Consider the following 15,646-nt stretch of genomic DNA (forward strand, 5'->3'; position numbering starts at 1 on the left):
AAATTTTTGCTCCTCTTTACACAAAATCGCACGCAGCCGGTAGGACTCGAACCTACGCTCCCAGAGAGAATCTGATTTCGAGTCAGACGCCTTAACCACTCGGCCACGACTGCCGCTAGCGCGGGTTCTGCCGACACATGCAACTGCTAACGTTTCAAGCACTGTGGTGTCAGAAGACGGCGTAGCTGCATTATTTTCCGTAGCGTTTCCACCGCTACCAGACGAATCGCTACCAAAGTATTAAAATTTCCGCCGACACAGGGACTTGAACCCTGGACCCTTAGGTTAAAAAGCCCTATGCTCCACCGACTGAGCTGTCCGGGCTCGCACGAGGCTGCGAAACCCCCCACGATACATTCACTCATGTCCTTTACTGTTGTGCAATCGCTGCATGGAGCAGTTACTAATAAAACGTCGCCTGAATGCTGTCTACAGACTTATCGCGCTAAGCTCGTAACACACTATCGAAGACTGCTGACACACGATGCAACAACAAATTACAGCAGTCGTTACGGCTCATACGTTGGAGCAGAGAATTTACGTGTTTAGTCGACCCTCACTGGCCAGTTGGAAAATTCACAAGAATTTCGAATGCAATGTTTCCCACGTTTTCGCTCATTTCACGGTTCCGTTGAAGACCTTCTTCACCACCTGACAGAAAAAGGAAACGCAGTCGGTAGGACTTTTTTGATTCTTTTGCTTCTAAGGGAGTTAGTTGTCTAGTGAGTTCCTCTTATGGCATGCACTAGGCAACCAGAACAGCTACAGGAGAGAGTCATTTTTGTTGTCAGCGGTAGTTGCATTATCGCAAACGCAGAGCAATTCCATGGGCGTCGCATCAAAATGAATACGTGCCGAAACCCGGGATCGAACCAGGGACCTTTAGATCTTCAGTCTAACGCTCTCCCAACTGAGCTATTTCGGCTGACGCTGAGGTTTGCTGTTTGCATGTGTTCGTGAACTCTGTCTCGTTGCCACTTTCACAGTCACCTTCGTCTGATAAGACACAGGGACGCTGAAAGGCGAGCATCCGATGCAGCGAAGTTCCACACACATTTCTTCTGCTTCCATCATCGTTAAAAGCAAACATGTCGACTCGATTCGTGTAATATTGACTTCGCTGAATTCACGTGACGCCACGCTGGCGCTAGAAAACCCGTGCTATATCGATGCCAGGGGCAACTCGTGTGCAGCGAACGAGACACAAGGAGGAGTGAGCCTCTCCACCGTATAAGAGGCAGTACCTAGCAGATACACGCGGTAAAACATTCGACTTGCGTTAGCTCATGAATGGCTACACGTCATCGTCTGCAAGCTAAAATGGACACGTCTGCACTGCCCAGTGAGGCGACACTTGTACTAACACCTGGTGGGCGGCTGTGAGACGGGGAGATGAGCTGCGGCTTCTGGGCGCGACTGTAACGCTGCGCCATGGATCAAATAACACTGCACATTGCTGGTGACCCACGTGTTTAGTAGTGACGCAACTGAACGTTCATCTTGTGAGAGCGAGAAAATTTTCGCAGTCGGCAGGACTCGAACCTACGCTCCCAGAGGGAATCTGATTTCAAGTCAGACGCCTTAACCACTCGGCCACGACTGCTGGTGGCGGAAATGTCTCCCGACAACGGAAACTGCCATCTTTAGAAGCAATCTGATGGCAGAAAGCGGCGTGGCCTCACTCATTTCTGTAAGGTTTCCATTGGCCGTTTCCAAAATGTAATAATTTTCGCCCAGACAGGGACTTGAACCCAGGACCATTTGATTGAAAACCTACCGCTCTGCCGACTGAGCTATGCGGGCCCACGCACGAGCATTATCGTACAGCTGCGTGGTGTCCGAGTGATTCGCATGTCGTAATTGCTGGCTTATGGCTCCAATGGCGACTTCACCGACTTCCCACTGACGCACCGCTGACGCTACTTTTCTGTCGTCTTAAACGATGGACATACTTCCAAGCAGCTGCGAGATCATAAGAAAAGAAACGCTGCACCACTGCTTTTGCCGCACTCGAATGATTGAATTGCGATTCTTAAAAAGAAATGAATGTTCGCTCTGTCCAACACTTTCAAGCACATCTGTGTACTCACGATCTCAGCGACGGCTTTCTGCAGTCCCAGCGTCAGTGCGAGGTCAACCGATAACCACAGTAAGAAGCGGTCGTCGCGAAACTCAGTATTCTTAAACGGAAATTTTCGTCTTGTTGAGAATGGCGTCACTGGTTTGCACCCGCATTCGCCCACGCATGTCACGTGTGTGCGAAAATTTTTGCTCCTCTTTACACAAAATCGCACGCAGCCGGTAGGACTCGAACCTACGCTCCCAGAGAGAATCTGATTTCGAGTCAGACGCCTTAACCACTCGGCCACGACTGCCGCTAGCGCGGGTTCTGCCGACACATGCAACTGCTAACGTTTCAAGCACTGTGGTGTCAGAAGACGGCGTAGCTGCATTATTTTCCGTAGCGTTTCCACCGCTACCAGACGAATCGCTACCAAAGTATTAAAATTTCCGCCGACACAGGGACTTGAACCCTGGACCCTTAGGTTAAAAAGCCCTATGCTCCACCGACTGAGCTGTCCGGGCTCGCACGAGGCTGCGAAACCCCCCACGATACATTCACTCATGTCCTTTACTGTTGTGCAATCGCTGCATGGAGCAGTTACTAATAAAACGTCGCCTGAATGCTGTCTACAGACTTATCGCGCTAAGCTCGTAACACACTATCGAAGACTGCTGACACACGATGCAACAACAAATTACAGCAGTCGTTACGGCTCATACGTTGGAGCAGAGAATTTACGTGTTTAGTCGACCCTCACTGGCCAGTTGGAAAATTCACAAGAATTTCGAATGCAATGTTTCCCACGTTTTCGCTCATTTCACGGTTCCGTTGAAGACCTTCTTCACCACCTGACAGAAAAAGGAAACGCAGTCGGTAGGACTTTTTTGATTCTTTTGCTTCTAAGGGAGTTAGTTGTCTAGTGAGTTCCTCTTATGGCATGCACTAGGCAACCAGAACAGCTACAGGAGAGAGTCATTTTTGTTGTCAGCGGTAGTTGCATTATCGCAAACGCAGAGCAATTCCATGGGCGTCGCATCAAAATGAATACGTGCCGAAACCCAGGAACGAACCAGGGACCTTTAGATCTTCAGTCTAACGCTCTCCCAACTGAGCTATTTCGGCTGACGCTGAGGTTTGCTGTTTGCATGTGTTCGTGAACTCTGTCTCGTTGCCACTTTCACAGTCACCTTCGTCTGATAAGACACAGGGACGCTGAAAGGCGAGCATCCGATGCAGCGAAGTTCCACACACATTTATTCTGCTTCCATCATCGTTAAAAGCAAACATGTCGACTCGATTCGTGTAATATTGACTTCGCTGAATTCACGTGACGCCACGCTGGCGCTAGAAAACCCGTGCTATATCGATGCCAGGGGCAACTCGTGTGCAGCGAACGAGACACAAGGAGGAGTGAGCCTCTCCACCGTATAAGAGGCAGTACCTAGCAGATACACGCGGTAAAACATTCGACTTGCGTTAGCTCATGAATGGCTACACGTCATCGTCTGCAAGCTAAAATGGACACGTCTGCACTGCCCAGTGAGGCGACACTTGTACTAACACCTGGTGGGCGGCTGTGAGACGGGGAGATGAGCTGCGGCTTCTGGGCGCGACTGTAACGCTGCGCCATGGATCAAATAACACTGCACATTGCTGGTGACCCACGTGTTTAGTAGTGACGCAACTGAACGTTCATCTTGTGAGAGCGAGAAAATTTTCGCAGTCGGCAGGACTCGAACCTACGCTCCCAGAGGGAATCTGATTTCAAGTCAGACGCCTTAACCACTCGGCCACGACTGCTGGTGGCGGAAATGTCTCCCGACAACGGAAACTGCCATCTTTAGAAGCAATCTGATGGCAGAAAGCGGCGTGGCCTCACTCATTTCTGTAAGGTTTCCATTGGCCGTTTCCAAAATGTAATAATTTTCGCCCAGACAGGGACTTGAACCCAGGACCATTTGATTGAGAACCTACCGCTCTGCCGACTGAGCTATGCGGGCCCACGCACGAGCATTATCGTACAGCTGCGTGGTGTCCGAGTGATTCGCATGTCGTAATTGCTGGCTTATGGCTCCAATGGCGACTTCACCGACTTCCCACTGACGCACCGCTGACGCTACTTTTCTGTCGTCTTAAACGATGGACATACTTCCAAGCAGCTGCGAGATCATAAGAAAAGAAACGCTGCACCACTGCTTTTGCCGCACTCGAATGATTGAATTGCGATTCTTAAAAAGAAATGAATGTTCGCTCTGTCCAACACTTTCAAGCACATCTGTGTACTCACGATCTCAGCGACGGCTTTCTGCAGTCCCAGCGTCAGTGCGAGGTCAACCGATAACCACAGTAAGAAGCGGTCGTCGCGAAACTCAGTATTCTTAAACGGAAATTTTCGTCTTGTTGAGAATGGCGTCACTGGTTTGCACCCGCATTCGCCCACGCATGTCACGTGTGTGCGAAAATTTTTGCTCCTCTTTACACAAAATCGCACGCAGCCGGTAGGACTCGAACCTACGCTCCCAGAGAGAATCTGATTTCGAGTCAGACGCCTTAACCACTCGGCCACGACTGCCGCTAGCGCGGGTTCTGCCGACACATGCAACTGCTAACGTTTCAAGCACTGTGGTGTCAGAAGACGGCGTAGCTGCATTATTTTCCGTAGCGTTTCCACCGCTACCAGACGAATCGCTACCAAAGTATTAAAATTTCCGCCGACACAGGGACTTGAACCCTGGACCCTTAGGTTAAAAAGCCCTATGCTCCACCGACTGAGCTGTCCGGGCTCGCACGAGGCTGCGAAACCCCCCACGATACATTCACTCATGTCCTTTACTGTTGTGCAATCGCTGCATGGAGCAGTTACTAATAAAACGTCGCCTGAATGCTGTCTACAGACTTATCGCGCTAAGCTCGTAACACACTATCGAAGACTGCTGACACACGATGCAACAACAAATTACAGCAGTCGTTACGGCTCATACGTTGGAGCAGAGAATTTACGTGTTTAGTCGACCCTCACTGGCCAGTTGGAAAATTCACAAGAATTTCGAATGCAATGTTTCCCACGTTTTCGCTCATTTCACGGTTCCGTTGAAGACCTTCTTCACCACCTGACAGAAAAAGGAAACGCAGTCGGTAGGACTTTTTTGATTCTTTTGCTTCTAAGGGAGTTAGTTGTCTAGTGAGTTCCTCTTATGGCATGCACTAGGCAACCAGAACAGCTACAGGAGAGAGTCATTTTTGTTGTCAGCGGTAGTTGCATTATCGCAAACGCAGAGCAATTCCATGGGCGTCGCATCAAAATGAATACGTGCCGAAACCCAGGAACGAACCAGGGACCTTTAGATCTTCAGTCTAACGCTCTCCCAACTGAGCTATTTCGGCTGACGCTGAGGTTTGCTGTTTGCATGTGTTCGTGAACTCTGTCTCGTTGCCACTTTCACAGTCACCTTCGTCTGATAAGACACAGGGACGCTGAAAGGCGAGCATCCGATGCAGCGAAGTTCCACACACATTTATTCTGCTTCCATCATCGTTAAAAGCAAACATGTCGACTCGATTCGTGTAATATTGACTTCGCTGAATTCACGTGACGCCACGCTGGCGCTAGAAAACCCGTGCTATATCGATGCCAGGGGCAACTCGTGTGCAGCGAACGAGACACAAGGAGGAGTGAGCCTCTCCACCGTATAAGAGGCAGTACCTAGCAGATACACGCGGTAAAACATTCGACTTGCGTTAGCTCATGAATGGCTACACGTCATCGTCTGCAAGCTAAAATGGACACGTCTGCACTGCCCAGTGAGGCGACACTTGTACTAACACCTGGTGGGCGGCTGTGAGACGGGGAGATGAGCTGCGGCTTCTGGGCGCGACTGTAACGCTGCGCCATGGATCAAATAACACTGCACATTGCTGGTGACCCACGTGTTTAGTAGTGACGCAACTGAACGTTCATCTTGTGAGAGCGAGAAAATTTTCGCAGTCGGCAGGACTCGAACCTACGCTCCCAGAGGGAATCTGATTTCAAGTCAGACGCCTTAACCACTCGGCCACGACTGCTGGTGGCGGAAATGTCTCCCGACAACGGAAACTGCCATCTTTAGAAGCAATCTGATGGCAGAAAGCGGCGTGGCCTCACTCATTTCTGTAAGGTTTCCATTGGCCGTTTCCAAAATGTAATAATTTTCGCCCAGACAGGGACTTGAACCCAGGACCATTTGATTGAGAACCTACCGCTCTGCCGACTGAGCTATGCGGGCCCACGCACGAGCATTATCGTACAGCTGCGTGGTGTCCGAGTGATTCGCATGTCGTAATTGCTGGCTTATGGCTCCAATGGCGACTTCACCGGCTTCCCACTGACGCACCGCTGACGCTACTTTTCTGTCGTCTTAAACGATGGACATACTTCCAAGCAGCTGCGAGATCATAAGAAAAGAAACGCTGCACCACTGCTTTTGCCGCACTCGAATGATTGAATTGCGATTCTTAAAAAGAAATGAATGTTCGCTCTGTCCAACACTTTCAAGCACATCTGTGTACTCACGATCTCAGCGACGGCTTTCTGCAGTCCCAGCGTCAGTGCGAGGTCAACCGATAACCACAGTAAGAAGCGGTCGTCGCGAAACTCAGTATTCTTAAACGGAAATTTTCGTCTTGTTGAGAATGGCGTCACTGGTTTGCACCCGCATTCGCCCACGCATGTCACGTGTGTGCGAAAATTTTTGCTCCTCTTTACACAAAATCGCACGCAGCCGGTAGGACTCGAACCTACGCTCCCAGAGAGAATCTGATTTCGAGTCAGACGCCTTAACCACTCGGCCACGACTGCCGCTAGCGCGGGTTCTGCCGACACATGCAACTGCTAACGTTTCAAGCACTGTGGTGTCAGAAGACGGCGTAGCTGCATTATTTTCCGTAGCGTTTCCACCGCTACCAGACGAATCGCTACCAAAGTATTAAAATTTCCGCCGACACAGGGACTTGAACCCTGGACCCTTAGGTTAAAAAGCCCTATGCTCCACCGACTGAGCTGTCCGGGCTCGCACGAGGCTGCGAAACCCCCCACGATACATTCACTCATGTCCTTTACTGTTGTGCAATCGCTGCATGGAGCAGTTACTAATAAAACGTCGCCTGAATGCTGTCTACAGACTTATCGCGCTAAGCTCGTAACACACTATCGAAGACTGCTGACACACGATGCAACAACAAATTACAGCAGTCGTTACGGCTCATACGTTGGAGCAGAGAATTTACGTGTTTAGTCGACCCTCACTGGCCAGTTGGAAAATTCACAAGAATTTCGAATGCAATGTTTCCCACGTTTTCGCTCATTTCACGGTTCCGTTGAAGACCTTCTTCACCACCTGACAGAAAAAGGAAACGCAGTCGGTAGGACTTTTTTGATTCTTTTGCTTCTAAGGGAGTTAGTTGTCTAGTGAGTTCCTCTTATGGCATGCACTAGGCAACCAGAACAGCTACAGGAGAGAGTCATTTTTGTTGTCAGCGGTAGTTGCATTATCGCAAACGCAGAGCAATTCCATGGGCGTCGCATCAAAATGAATACGTGCCGAAACCCGGGATCGAACCAGGGACCTTTAGATCTTCAGTCTAACGCTCTCCCAACTGAGCTATTTCGGCTGACGCTGAGGTTTGCTGTTTGCATGTGTTCGTGAACTCTGTCTCGTTGCCACTTTCACAGTCACCTTCGTCTGATAAGACACAGGGACGCTGAAAGGCGAGCATCCGATGCAGCGAAGTTCCACACACATTTCTTCTGCTTCCATCACCGTTAAAAGCAAACATGTCGACTCGATTCGTGTAATATTGACTTCGCTGAATTCACGTGACGCCACGCTGGCGCTAGAAAACCCGTGCTATATCGATGCCAGGGGCAACTCGTGTGCAGCGAACGAGACACAAGGAGGAGTGAGCCTCTCCACCGTATAAGAGGCAGTACCTAGCAGATACACGCGGTAAAACATTCGACTTGCGTTAGCTCATGAATGGCTACACGTCATCGTCTGCAAGCTAAAATGGACACGTCTGCACTGCCCAGTGAGGCGACACTTGTACTAACACCTGGTGGGCGGCTGTGAGACGGGGAGATGAGCTGCGGCTTCTGGGCGCGACTGTAACGCTGCGCCATGGATCAAATAACACTGCACATTGCTGGTGACCCACGTGTTTAGTAGTGACGCAACTGAACGTTCATCTTGTGAGAGCGAGAAAATTTTCGCAGTCGGCAGGACTCGAACCTACGCTCCCAGAGGGAATCTGATTTCAAGTCAGACGCCTTAACCACTCGGCCACGACTGCTGGTGGCGGAAATGTCTCCCGACAACGGAAACTGCCATCTTTAGAAGCAATCTGATGGCAGAAAGCGGCGTGGCCTCACTCATTTCTGTAAGGTTTCCATTGGCCGTTTCCAAAATGTAATAATTTTCGCCCAGACAGGGACTTGAACCCAGGACCATTTGATTGAAAACCTACCGCTCTGCCGACTGAGCTATGCGGGCCCACGCACGAGCATTATCGTACAGCTGCGTGGTGTCCGAGTGATTCGCATGTCGTAATTGCTGGCTTATGGCTCCAATGGCGACTTCACCGACTTCCCACTGACGCACCGCTGACGCTACTTTTCTGTCGTCTTAAACGATGGACATACTTCCAAGCAGCTGCGAGATCATAAGAAAAGAAACGCTGCACCACTGCTTTTGCCGCACTCGAATGATTGAATTGCGATTCTTAAAAAGAAATGAATGTTCGCTCTGTCCAACACTTTCAAGCACATCTGTGTACTCACGATCTCAGCGACGGCTTTCTGCAGTCCCAGCGTCAGTGCGAGGTCAACCGATAACCACAGTAAGAAGCGGTCGTCGCGAAACTCAGTATTCTTAAACGGAAATTTTCGTCTTGTTGAGAATGGCGTCACTGGTTTGCACCCGCATTCGCCCACGCATGTCACGTGTGTGCGAAAATTTTTGCTCCTCTTTACACAAAATCGCACGCAGCCGGTAGGACTCGAACCTACGCTCCCAGAGAGAATCTGATTTCGAGTCAGACGCCTTAACCACTCGGCCACGACTGCCGCTAGCGCGGGTTCTGCCGACACATGCAACTGCTAACGTTTCAAGCACTGTGGTGTCAGAAGACGGCGTAGCTGCATTATTTTCCGTAGCGTTTCCACCGCTACCAGACGAATCGCTACCAAAGTATTAAAATTTCCGCCGACACAGGGACTTGAACCCTGGACCCTTAGGTTAAAAAGCCCTATGCTCCACCGACTGAGCTGTCCGGGCTCGCACGAGGCTGCGAAACCCCCCACGATACATTCACTCATGTCCTTTACTGTTGTGCAATCGCTGCATGGAGCAGTTACTAATAAAACGTCGCCTGAATGCTGTCTACAGACTTATCGCGCTAAGCTCGTAACACACTATCGAAGACTGCTGACACACGATGCAACAACAAATTACAGCAGTCGTTACGGCTCATACGTTGGAGCAGAGAATTTACGTGTTTAGTCGACCCTCACTGGCCAGTTGGAAAATTCACAAGAATTTCGAATGCAATGTTTCCCACGTTTTCGCTCATTTCACGGTTCCGTTGAAGACCTTCTTCACCACCTGACAGAAAAAGGAAACGCAGTCGGTAGGACTTTTTTGATTCTTTTGCTTCTAAGGGAGTTAGTTGTCTAGTGAGTTCCTCTTATGGCATGCACTAGGCAACCAGAACAGCTACAGGAGAGAGTCATTTTTGTTGTCAGCGGTAGTTGCATTATCGCAAACGCAGAGCAATTCCATGGGCGTCGCATCAAAATGAATACGTGCCGAAACCCAGGAACGAACCAGGGACCTTTAGATCTTCAGTCTAACGCTCTCCCAACTGAGCTATTTCGGCTGACGCTGAGGTTTGCTGTTTGCATGTGTTCGTGAACTCTGTCTCGTTGCCACTTTCACAGTCACCTTCGTCTGATAAGACACAGGGACGCTGAAAGGCGAGCATCCGATGCAGCGAAGTTCCACACACATTTCTTCTGCTTCCATCATCGTTAAAAGCAAACATGTCGACTCGATTCGTGTAATATTGACTTCGCTGAATTCACGTGACGCCACGCTGGCGCTAGAAAACCCGTGCTATATCGATGCCAGGGGCAACTCGTGTGCAGCGAACGAGACACAAGGAGGAGTGAGCCTCTCCACCGTATAAGAGGCAGTACCTAGCAGATACACGCGGTAAAACATTCGACTTGCGTTAGCTCATGAATGGCTACACGTCATCGTCTGCAAGCTAAAATGGACACGTCTGCACTGCCCAGTGAGGCGACACTTGTACTAACACCTGGTGGGCGGCTGTGAGACGGGGAGATGAGCTGCGGCTTCTGGGCGCGACTGTAACGCTGCGCCATGGATCAAATAACACTGCACATTGCTGGTGACCCACGTGTTTAGTAGTGACGCAACTGAACGTTCATCTTGTGAGAGCGAGAAAATTTTCGCAGTCGGCAGGACTCGAACCTACGCTCCCAGAGGGAATCTGATTTCAAGTCAGACGCCTTAACCACTCGGCCACGACTGCTGGTGGCGGAAATGTCTCCCGACAACGGAAACTGCCATCTTTAGAAGCAATCTGATGGCAGAAAGCGGCGTGGCCTCACTCATTTCTGTAAGGTTTCCATTGGCCGTTTCCAAAATGTAATAATTTTCGCCCAGACAGGGACTTGAACCCAGGACCATTTGATTGAGAACCTACCGCTCTGCCGACTGAGCTATGCGGGCCCACGCACGAGCATTATCGTACAGCTGCGTGGTGTCCGAGTGATTCGCATGTCGTAATTGCTGGCTTATGGCTCCAATGGCGACTTCACCGGCTTCCCACTGACGCACCGCTGACGCTACTTTTCTGTCGTCTTAAACGATGGACATACTTCCAAGCAGCTGCGAGATCATAAGAAAAGAAACGCTGCACCACTGCTTTTGCCGCACTCGAATGATTGAATTGCGATTCTTAAAAAGAAATGAATGTTCGCTCTGTCCAACACTTTCAAGCACATCTGTGTACTCACGATCTCAGCGACGGCTTTCTGCAGTCCCAGCGTCAGTGCGAGGTCAACCGATAACCACAGTAAGAAGCGGTCGTCGCGAAACTCAGTATTCTTAAACGGAAATTTTCGTCTTGTTGAGAATGGCGTCACTGGTTTGCACCCGCATTCGCCCACGCATGTCACGTGTGTGCGAAAATTTTTGCTCCTCTTTACACAAAATCGCACGCAGCCGGTAGGACTCGAACCTACGCTCCCAGAGAGAATCTGATTTCGAGTCAGACGCCTTAACCACTCGGCCACGACTGCCGCTAGCGCGGGTTCTGCCGACACATGCAACTGCTAACGTTTCAAGCACTGTGGTGTCAGAAGACGGCGTAGCTGCATTATTTTCCGTAGCGTTTCCACCGCTACCAGACGAATCGCTACCAAAGTATTAAAATTTCCGCCGACACAGGGACTTGAACCCTGGACCCTTAGGTTAAAAAGCCCTATGCTCCACCGACTGAGCTGTCCGGGCTCGCACGAGGCTGCGAAACCCCCCACGATACATTCACTCATGTCCTTTACTGTTGTGCAATCGCTGCATGGAGCAGTTACTAATAAAACGTCGCCTGAATGCTGTCTACAGACTTATCGCGCTAAGCTCGTAACACACTATCGAAGACTGCTGACACACGATGCAACAACAAATTACAGCAGTCGTTACGGCTCATACGTTGGAGCAGAGAATTTACGTGTTTAGTCGACCCTCACTGGCCAGTTGGAAAATTCACAAGAATTTCGAATGCAATGTTTCCCACGTTTTCGCTCATTTCACGGTTCCGTTGAAGACCTTCTTCACCACCTGACAGAAAAAGGAAACGCAGTCGGTAGGACTTTTTTGATTCTTTTGCTTCTAAGGGAGTTAGTTGTCTAGTGAGTTCCTCTTATGGCATGCACTAGGCAACCAGAACAGCTACAGGAGAGAGTCATTTTTGTTGTCAGCGGTAGTTGCATTATCGCAAACGCAGAGCAATTCCATGGGCGTCGCATCAAAATGAATTCGTGCCGAAACCCGGGATCGAACCAGGGACCTTTAGATCTTCAGTCTAACGCTCTCCCAACTGAGCTATTTCGGCTGACGCTGAGGTTTGCTGTTTGCATGTGTTCGTGAACTCTGTCTCGTTGCCACTTTCACAGTCACCTTCGTCTGATAAGACACAGGGACGCTGAAAGGCGAGCATCCGATGCAGCGAAGTTCCACACACATTTATTCTGCTTCCATCATCGTTAAAAGCAAACATGTCGACTCGATTCGTGTAATATTGACTTCGCTGAATTCACGTGACGCCACGCTGGCGCTAGAAAACCCGTGCTATATCGATGCCAGGGGCAACTCGTGTGCAGCGAACGAGACACAAGGAGGAGTGAGCCTCTCCACCGTATAAGAGGCAGTACCTAGCAGATACACGCGGTAAAACATTCGACTTGCGTTAGCTCATGAATGGCTACACGTCATCGTCTGCAAGCTAAAATGGACACGTCTGCACTGCCCAGTGAGGCGACACTTGTACTAACACCTGGTGGGCGGCTGTGAGACGGGGAGATGAGCTGCGGCTTCTGGGCGCGACTGTAACGCTGCGCCATGGATCAAATAACACTGCACATTGCTGGTGACCCACGTGTTTAGTAGTGACGCAACTGAACGTTCATCTTGTGAGAGCGAGAAAATTTTCGCAGTCGGCAGGACTCGAACCTACGCTCCCAGAGGGAATCTGATTTCAAGTCAGACGCCTTAACCACTCGGCCACGACTGCTGGTGGCGGAAATGTCTCCCGACAACGGAAACTGCCATCTTTAGAAGCAATCTGATGGCAGAAAGCGGCGTGGCCTCACTCATTTCTGTAAGGTTTCCATTGGCCGTTTCCAAAATGTAATAATTTTCGCCCAGACAGGGACTTGAACCCAGGACCATTTGATTGAAAACCTACCGCTCTGCCGACTGAGCTATGCGGGCCCACGCACGAGCATTATCGTACAGCTGCGTGGTGTCCGAGTGATTCGCATGTCGTAATTGCTGGCTTATGGCTCCAATGGCGACTTCACCGACTTCCCACTGACGCACCGCTGACGCTACTTTTCTGTCGTCTTAAACGATGGACATACTTCCAAGCAGCTGCGAGATCATAAGAAAAGAAACGCTGCACCACTGCTTTTGCCGCACTCGAATGATTGAATTGCGATTCTTAAAAAGAAATGAATGTTCGCTCTGTCCAACACTTTCAAGCACATCTGTGTACTCACGATCTCAGCGACGGCTTTCTGCAGTCCCAGCGTCAGTGCGAGGTCAACCGATAACCACAGTAAGAAGCGGTCGTCGCGAAACTCAGTATTCTTAAACGGAAATTTTCGTCTTGTTGAGAATGGCGTCACTGGTTTGCACCCGCATTCGCCCACGCATGTCACGTGTGTGCGAAAATTTTTGCTCCTCTTTACACAAAATCGCACGCAGCCGGTAGGACTCGAACCTACGCTCCCAGAGAGAATCTGATTTCGAGTCAGACGCCTTAACCACTCGGCCACGACTGCCGCTAGCGCGGGTTCTGCCGACACATGCAACTGCTAACGTTTCAAGCACTGTGGTGTCAGAAGACGGCGTAGCTGCATTATTTTCCGTAGCGTTTCCACCGCTACCAGACGAATCGCTACCAAAGTATTAAAATTTCCGCCGACACAGGGACTTGAACCCTGGACCCTTAGGTTAAAAAGCCCTATGCTCCACCGACTGAGCTGTCCGGGCTCGCACGAGGCTGCGAAACCCCCCACGATACATTCACTCATGTCCTTTACTGTTGTGCAATCGCTGCATGGAGCAGTTACTAATAAAACGTCGCCTGAATGCTGTCTACAGACTTATCGCGCTAAGCTCGTAACACACTATCGAAGACTGCTGACACACGATGCAACAACAAATTACAGCAGTCGTTACGGCTCATACGTTGGAGCAGAGAATTTACGTGTTTAGTCGACCCTCACTGGCCAGTTGGAAAATTCACAAGAATTTCGAATGCAATGTTTCCCACGTTTTCGCTCATTTCACGGTTCCGTTGAAGACCTTCTTCACCACCTGACAGAAAAAGGAAACGCAGTCGGTAGGACTTTTTTGATTCTTTTGCTTCTAAGGGAGTTAGTTGTCTAGTGAGTTCCTCTTATGGCATGCACTAGGCAACCAGAACAGCTACAGGAGAGAGTCATTTTTGTTGTCAGCGGTAGTTGCATTATCGCAAACGCAGAGCAATTCCATGGGCGTCGCATCAAAATGAATACGTGCCGAAACCCGGGATCGAACCAGGGACCTTTAGATCTTCAGTCTAACGCTCTCCCAACTGAGCTATTTCGGCTGACGCTGAGGTTTGCTGTTTGCATGTGTTCGTGAACTCTGTCTCGTTGCCACTTTCACAGTCACCTTCGTCTGATAAGACACAGGGACGCTGAAAGGCGAGCATCCGATGCAGCGAAGTTCCACACACATTTCTTCTGCTTCCATCATCGTTAAAAGCAAACATGTCGACTCGATTCGTGTAATATTGACTTCGCTGAATTCACGTGACGCCACGCTGGCGCTAGAAAACCCGTGCTATATCGATGCCAGGGGCAACTCGTGTGCAGCGAACGAGACACAAGGAGGAGTGAGCCTCTCCACCGTATAAGAGGCAGTACCTAGCAGATACACGCGGTAAAACATTCGACTTGCGTTAGCTCATGAATGGCTACACGTCATCGTCTGCAAGCTAAAATGGACACGTCTGCACTGCCCAGTGAGGCGACACTTGTACTAACACCTGGTGGGCGGCTGTGAGACGGGGAGATGAGCTGCGGCTTCTGGGCGCGACTGTAACGCTGCGCCATGGATCAAATAACACTGCACATTGCTGGTGACCCACGTGTTTAGTAGTGACGCAACTGAACGTTCATCTTGTGAGAGCGAGAAAATTTTCGCAGTCGGCAGGACTCGAACCTACGCTCCCAGAGGGAATCTGATTTCAAGTCAGACGCCTTAACCACTCGGCCACGACTGCTGGTGGCGGAAATGTCTCCCGACAACGGAAACTGCCATCTTTAGAAGCAATCTGATGGCAGAAAGCGGCGTGGCCTCACTCATTTCTGTAAGGTTTCCATTGGCCGTTTCCAAAATGTAATAATTTTCGCCCAGACAGGGACTTGAACCCAGGACCATTTGATTGAAAACCTACCGCTCTGCCGACTGAGCTATGCGGGCCCACGCACGAGCATTATCGTACAGCTGCGTGGTGTCCGAGTGATTCGCATGTCGTAATTGCTGGCTTATGGCTCCAATGGCGACTTCACCGACTTCCCACTGACGCACCGCTGACGCTACTTTTCTGTCGTCTTAAACGATGGACATACTTCCAAGCAGCTGCGAGATCATAAGAAAAGAAACGCTGCACCACTGCTTTTGCCGCACTCGAATGATTGAATTGCGATTCTTAAAAAGAAATGAATGTTCGCTCTGTCCAACACTTTCAAGC

The 15,646-nt window shown here is 50.1% G+C and overlaps 21 non-coding genes across 21 annotated transcripts; all 21 read right to left on the reverse strand.

Moving 5' to 3' along the window:
- Positions 1-31: 31 nt before the first annotated feature.
- On the reverse strand, positions 32-113 carry Trnas-cga (transfer RNA serine (anticodon CGA)). Its single transcript has one exon. It is a non-coding gene; the product is annotated as a tRNA-Ser (tRNA).
- Positions 114-852: 739 nt separating this feature from the next.
- On the reverse strand, positions 853-925 carry Trnaf-gaa (transfer RNA phenylalanine (anticodon GAA)). Its single transcript has one exon. It is a non-coding gene; the product is annotated as a tRNA-Phe (tRNA).
- A 596-nt stretch (positions 926-1,521) lies between these two features.
- Trnas-uga (transfer RNA serine (anticodon UGA)) lies at positions 1,522-1,603 on the reverse strand. Its single transcript has one exon. It is a non-coding gene; the product is annotated as a tRNA-Ser (tRNA).
- A 690-nt stretch (positions 1,604-2,293) lies between these two features.
- On the reverse strand, positions 2,294-2,375 carry Trnas-cga (transfer RNA serine (anticodon CGA)). The gene has a single exon. It is a non-coding gene; the product is annotated as a tRNA-Ser (tRNA).
- A 739-nt stretch (positions 2,376-3,114) lies between these two features.
- Positions 3,115-3,187, reverse strand: Trnaf-gaa (transfer RNA phenylalanine (anticodon GAA)). Its single transcript has one exon. It is a non-coding gene; the product is annotated as a tRNA-Phe (tRNA).
- A 596-nt stretch (positions 3,188-3,783) lies between these two features.
- On the reverse strand, positions 3,784-3,865 carry Trnas-uga (transfer RNA serine (anticodon UGA)). Its single transcript has one exon. It is a non-coding gene; the product is annotated as a tRNA-Ser (tRNA).
- A 690-nt stretch (positions 3,866-4,555) lies between these two features.
- Positions 4,556-4,637, reverse strand: Trnas-cga (transfer RNA serine (anticodon CGA)). Its single transcript has one exon. It is a non-coding gene; the product is annotated as a tRNA-Ser (tRNA).
- A 739-nt stretch (positions 4,638-5,376) lies between these two features.
- Positions 5,377-5,449, reverse strand: Trnaf-gaa (transfer RNA phenylalanine (anticodon GAA)). Its single transcript has one exon. It is a non-coding gene; the product is annotated as a tRNA-Phe (tRNA).
- A 596-nt stretch (positions 5,450-6,045) lies between these two features.
- Positions 6,046-6,127, reverse strand: Trnas-uga (transfer RNA serine (anticodon UGA)). The gene has a single exon. It is a non-coding gene; the product is annotated as a tRNA-Ser (tRNA).
- Positions 6,128-6,817: 690 nt separating this feature from the next.
- Trnas-cga (transfer RNA serine (anticodon CGA)) lies at positions 6,818-6,899 on the reverse strand. Its single transcript has one exon. It is a non-coding gene; the product is annotated as a tRNA-Ser (tRNA).
- Positions 6,900-7,638: 739 nt separating this feature from the next.
- On the reverse strand, positions 7,639-7,711 carry Trnaf-gaa (transfer RNA phenylalanine (anticodon GAA)). Its single transcript has one exon. It is a non-coding gene; the product is annotated as a tRNA-Phe (tRNA).
- Positions 7,712-8,307: 596 nt separating this feature from the next.
- Positions 8,308-8,389, reverse strand: Trnas-uga (transfer RNA serine (anticodon UGA)). Its single transcript has one exon. It is a non-coding gene; the product is annotated as a tRNA-Ser (tRNA).
- A 690-nt stretch (positions 8,390-9,079) lies between these two features.
- Positions 9,080-9,161, reverse strand: Trnas-cga (transfer RNA serine (anticodon CGA)). The gene has a single exon. It is a non-coding gene; the product is annotated as a tRNA-Ser (tRNA).
- A 739-nt stretch (positions 9,162-9,900) lies between these two features.
- Trnaf-gaa (transfer RNA phenylalanine (anticodon GAA)) lies at positions 9,901-9,973 on the reverse strand. The gene has a single exon. It is a non-coding gene; the product is annotated as a tRNA-Phe (tRNA).
- Positions 9,974-10,569: 596 nt separating this feature from the next.
- On the reverse strand, positions 10,570-10,651 carry Trnas-uga (transfer RNA serine (anticodon UGA)). The gene has a single exon. It is a non-coding gene; the product is annotated as a tRNA-Ser (tRNA).
- A 690-nt stretch (positions 10,652-11,341) lies between these two features.
- Trnas-cga (transfer RNA serine (anticodon CGA)) lies at positions 11,342-11,423 on the reverse strand. Its single transcript has one exon. It is a non-coding gene; the product is annotated as a tRNA-Ser (tRNA).
- Positions 11,424-12,162: 739 nt separating this feature from the next.
- Trnaf-gaa (transfer RNA phenylalanine (anticodon GAA)) lies at positions 12,163-12,235 on the reverse strand. The gene has a single exon. It is a non-coding gene; the product is annotated as a tRNA-Phe (tRNA).
- A 596-nt stretch (positions 12,236-12,831) lies between these two features.
- On the reverse strand, positions 12,832-12,913 carry Trnas-uga (transfer RNA serine (anticodon UGA)). The gene has a single exon. It is a non-coding gene; the product is annotated as a tRNA-Ser (tRNA).
- A 690-nt stretch (positions 12,914-13,603) lies between these two features.
- Trnas-cga (transfer RNA serine (anticodon CGA)) lies at positions 13,604-13,685 on the reverse strand. Its single transcript has one exon. It is a non-coding gene; the product is annotated as a tRNA-Ser (tRNA).
- A 739-nt stretch (positions 13,686-14,424) lies between these two features.
- Positions 14,425-14,497, reverse strand: Trnaf-gaa (transfer RNA phenylalanine (anticodon GAA)). The gene has a single exon. It is a non-coding gene; the product is annotated as a tRNA-Phe (tRNA).
- Positions 14,498-15,093: 596 nt separating this feature from the next.
- On the reverse strand, positions 15,094-15,175 carry Trnas-uga (transfer RNA serine (anticodon UGA)). The gene has a single exon. It is a non-coding gene; the product is annotated as a tRNA-Ser (tRNA).
- Positions 15,176-15,646: the final 471 nt, after the last annotated feature.

Source organism: Schistocerca nitens, unplaced genomic scaffold, assembly GCF_023898315.1.
Source record: "Schistocerca nitens isolate TAMUIC-IGC-003100 unplaced genomic scaffold, iqSchNite1.1 HiC_scaffold_385, whole genome shotgun sequence".
Lineage (NCBI taxonomy): Eukaryota > Metazoa > Arthropoda > Insecta > Orthoptera > Acrididae > Schistocerca > Schistocerca nitens.